The 4,824-nt window shown below is 41.1% G+C and overlaps 1 pseudogene; it reads right to left on the bottom strand.

Moving 5' to 3' along the window:
• Positions 1 to 584: 584 nt before the first annotated feature.
• LOC138472394 (putative RNA-binding protein Luc7-like 1 pseudogene) lies at positions 585 to 1,178 on the bottom strand (annotated as a pseudogene).
• Between the last annotated feature and the right edge of the window lie 3,646 nt (positions 1,179 to 4,824).

Below are 4,824 nucleotides of genomic sequence, written 5' to 3'. Positions count from 1 at the left end.
TCTCAAGAATGCAATCAAGTAGCAAGGGGCAAGATTTCAATATGAGGTCATGACAAGCCACCGAAGCATCTTACTTTACCAGCTTGATACAGTTGTCAAGTTATCCACAAGTAGCTGCCATCTTTAAGACGCAAACAGTTCAGCGTATTGGCACATTTTTTTTGCAGAAAAGAGAAGACAGAACAGTACATGAAGTTAGCAATTTCCCAGCTTTCTCCAATTCGTATAAAATCAAGTCTACCAAAGGTGAGTTGAGTACAAAAGGCACATTTTTAAGCTCTGGGTGTGAATGTTTCATTTACAAGGCTAATTGTACATTTTCGCACTTGTGCCATCATCACTTGTTTTTGAAATGATCTTTTCTTTCACCTTGGATTTTTGTCGAGATTTCGCCTGTAAAGAATTTCTCTTTTGAAGATATCTCTCAAAGACCCACTCCTGAAGCAGGAAGGATGTTGCCCTGTAAGAGATAGTAACTTAAGCCTAGACCTGATTTTTATGGAGCTGCCACAATGGCTTCTGCTGCTGCTGGAATGGCTACTGTGATGCCTGTGCTTGTCACTGGATCCGGATCGGGCCATTTCCTATACCAAGAAACTAATCTTAAATGTTGCCTCTTCCTGTGCAGGTCCTGTTTCCAGATCCATACAGTGTCTCTCTCCCACTCGTTCTTTTATCTTCAAGCGTTTCAGGTTACAGGTTTCCTGTCTTTCTGTAAACTCTCCTGTTTTTTTCACGAATCTGAATGAAACCTAAATGGAATGTACCTCCAAAGTGTTCAACAAGACGTTGTTCGTCGTTGCGGAGGCCAGGGTAAACCAGAACAAACCTCAAAGACAAGCAGATTCTGCTGCTGAGAACTAGAGGCTGCCATGGGGTTATAATATTGTTATTCAGCCTCCCCTTTACTTCCACTTCAGTCACGTGCTTCTGCGCTTTCTCAGCATTCCCTTCGCTCCCTGCTGGTCCACATTTGGCAGTGGTTTGCCTATTTCCTCATTCAATTTGTGAACTCTTTCTTCCTTTATAGAAACTCCTCAACCTATCTCCTGTGTCTAAGCCAGATGCTTCTTGGCAAGGTGTGCTATTTGGTGAAACTCAGAAAAAAGGGACTCGAAGTGTTCTATAGCATCCAGCACAAAAACAAGCACTAATCCAAGAGGTGCGTTCATCTCCATATTTCACTCTCTGTCTGGTCTCATCAATGTCCCTGGATGTGCACATCCGCTGTTCTAATTAGAACCACATCTGAGCCTGGGCTGACTTCTTAGGAGGCACTCAAGTTTAAGAGGTACCCAAGTTAAACCTGCTACAACAAGACCCAAACCTATGTGTCAGTCACATTATACACACAGGTTGAAGCAGCAATTGCATCTGTTGTAGGTTAGATTGTACATGTCTGTTGGAAACCACGAACCCAGGGTCTGTCACCAAACATTACTCTTACATTAAGCTTGCTGATTATATTGATATATTTTTTTACAAGGGTGGAGGCTCCAAGGGGTCCTTTCCCATGCATTAACATGTGGATTACACTCATTTGTGTAAAATATCTGCTGTGTGAAAGGGGTTTCCTTGTAGACATTTTAGGATGTACACAATTCGTGGTGGATGTATCTGTTGGTATGTTTACAGGACACTAAATGGCAGTGACATCATGGACTTCTAAACTGATTTAATAATAAAATAATGTCCCTTGCCTAACGTTACAACCCTCTATGACATGAAAACACACGAAGTGAGAGCACAATTAGAAAGCAGCCTGTGATAGTTCAAAAGGATGCAGGTGTCCTCTTCACAGGAAGTGACTTTTGTCTAAGAGAGGGGGGGGGGGTCAGGCATTAAGTGAGAGGGCCTTCGATTTTAGGATCCCAGCATGGATTATCGTTCCTTCTCTGAATGACCTAGTGAATGGGATTAGTGGGTTTTCTGTAACAAAAGGAAAAGATGGCATGCGTCCTGGAAAACGAACGGTCTGATGCGGAATGAGTGATGATCATCAAGAGTCACCCGCAGGATCATTCGGAGATAAAACCTTCAAGCTGCGAGTTACGGAATGACCAGATTCCAGTCTGTAAGGTGGTGGACAGTTGTTCTCCATATTCTATCACGTCAAAACAGAAGTGAGAGAACCTCACAGAGAAAGGAATGAGGGAGAAACTAAAGAGGTTGGATATCAGGGCCACGTGCAGTGTTTAATAGATCTGAAATAAACATTATAATTTTTGTTCACACCTGTGTAGAGTTCAAGGCTAGAATGACTGCAGTGAAAATGTATTTGACTAAAACAGGGGTTGAAAATCTAGGGTGGAAGATCTGGGTGGCCCTTGGCCCCAAGCTCAACCCCAATGAAGACAGCCAATTCAAATCATTAACCAGCACCAGCAAACACAGCAAGGTTTTTTTTCCTGAAGTGTTTAATGACAAGATGAGTTGCTTCAAGGGGGAATGCCCATGAAATAATACTCAAGATAGGGGGCTTTCCTCATCAGCCACAAGCCAAGCAATATACAACCAGCTTTAAGAGAGGATGTAGAAAAAGAATGAATTATGCAGGAAGACATCCTTGAGCTGATATAATTGGCTTAATGGGTAAGATGCATTGTATTAGCTCTGAAAAAGAACAGAAGAATCAGGCTATGTGGAGACATCAGACACCTTACTAAGAACATTTGGTGGACAAGTTTCTGATACCGATCATTGCTGAGGTGCTGTATTTTGTTCATTTTTCTGTTTACCTCCTTGGACTTGTCAGCAGTTTACCATCAAATGCATGAATATAAGTACTTAATGTCATTCATTACAGCCTTTGGTTTGTACAACAGGGTGCGCTTTTGGTTGATGTCAGCGGCTCTCATTTTTTTTAAAGATCTGTTTATTAACATTTCAACAGAACATTACAGCATAACATAGGAGCTGAGTCATAGTCAGACAGAGGTGTTGTGAAGTATCTGAAGTATCCCACTGTTTGGGATAGTCTGTGATATAAGGCCATCATTCAAGACATTTATTTATTCATGTGCACTTCAGTGCCCCTTTACGACTAGCAATGCCCTTGATATTTTGGATGTACTGTGAGTTCAGTTCCCAGAGGTTTTAGTCACCAGGTAGTTTCTGTATGGGATCAAATACCTGTGGACCTTGTGCATATTGAGGGCATATCTCTGTAAGTTTCTTCTATATCATAACTGAACGATAAGTCTCTGTGCCAAGCTTGTACTGATGGTGGTGGGCTGTGCCCTCATGCTTTTGCAAAACAGTGTTTGGCCAATAGAGGTAGTAAGCCTGCGAGGTATCGGGTGTATGGGTCAATGTCCTTGCATGACCTAAAAATCCAAATAGAGTACTGTAACATTTTCCTTCAAAATGTCACTAACAACTTTAAATGCTCCAGACCAAAACCTCTATATAACAGTAGATTACCATGCGAGGTGGAGAAAATCATCTGGCTCCCCATGACATCTTTCAGAACATTTAGACTTATCTGAATAATACATATGTAGACAAGCAGGTGTGTAATACAGCTGGTGGAAGACTTTAAAATGCACAAGTTTAAAGCGACTATTAAACTATATATATATTGTTGCGCACCAATTTATTTCCATTTGGCTTCGGTTAAGTCATTTCCCAAAGACATTTTCCAAGTTCTTTTTCCCGCTCCCGAGGGGCATGCACTAGCTCCTATTATTCCACAGCGCACCAGCCTTCAGTATCATGTCATGTAGCAGATGAGTTGTTTGCGGCTGTTCGGGAAATGTGCTAAGCACTTTTTTCATTGTATTTTATAATCTAAAGAAGAGAGCAACCTCTAATACTGTGGTGCCACCCATTTCTTGAAACTTATTTAGTGTAATAAAGTTACCGTCTATAAAGAGATCATCTATGCTAATGATCACTCATCAATTCAGGATACAATAATGTATAGTCAACCTCGGATATATATGGGGCCAGAATCAAAGGTGAATACAGACACTGTGTGCTAACTTTGGTCTCAATAGGGCCCAACGCCTGGTGTGGACAAGCAAACACATTGTTCTTATTTGCCAGTTACTTCAGCTCATTTAGAATAATGGTTCTCAGTAATGCTGAGCGGCTATTGCTCATTCGATTTGTACATGCAGCCTGTCTGTATGATAGAAATTGTGCCTGTGCAGCCAGGTAGTAACACTCAAAATCTGTCCACGCAATTCCTCCCTGGTGTAGAGGAGCAGTCAGTTTGCTCCATCTGACACTTGCCTGTCTGCCCGCCCAGGTAAATTCTGTTATGATTGTTTCCAGTGCCCTAAAGTATCTTTGTGGGGGTAATATTGGGGCGTTTATGAACAAATTTCAAATTTGGTGAGTTTTGTCAATTTACCAAGCAAAATTCTACCAATTAAAGAAAGCGTCAGATTCTTCCACCTAGCGACATTATACTTCACTTTTTCAATGGCTGTCTAATACTTTTGTTTAAATAAAATCTCTGGTTGACTAGGAATTTCCACTCTTAAATATCTTGTCTTAATAAGGTGCCATCTGAATCCAAGCCTATCTGCAAACTGAATAGATTCACCCGTAAGAAGGGACTGTACTGATTTAGTGATATTTGTTCTCAGCCCCAAAAGAGTCCCAAAGTTTTTTCCAGATTTTCTTGTTGGTATTTGACTATCAACATCATATCGTCCGCATTCAAAGAGATAATTACTTTATGCGTGTACAATTGTATGCTACAATGTATATATTTCTCCCTTATCAGTAAGGCCAGCGGCTCAATGGCTAGAGTGAATAATAATGGAGATAGAAGGCAGCCTTGCTTGGTTCCACTTTCTAACAGAAATGTGTCAG

The sequence above is a fragment of the Ambystoma mexicanum genome, chromosome 8 (genome assembly GCF_040938575.1).
Source record: "Ambystoma mexicanum isolate Mex_15411 chromosome 8, UKY_AmexF1_1, whole genome shotgun sequence".
Lineage (NCBI taxonomy): Eukaryota > Metazoa > Chordata > Amphibia > Caudata > Ambystomatidae > Ambystoma > Ambystoma mexicanum.
The sequence above is the reverse complement of the archived record's forward strand: the minus strand, read 5'-3'. Positions and strand labels throughout refer to the sequence as shown.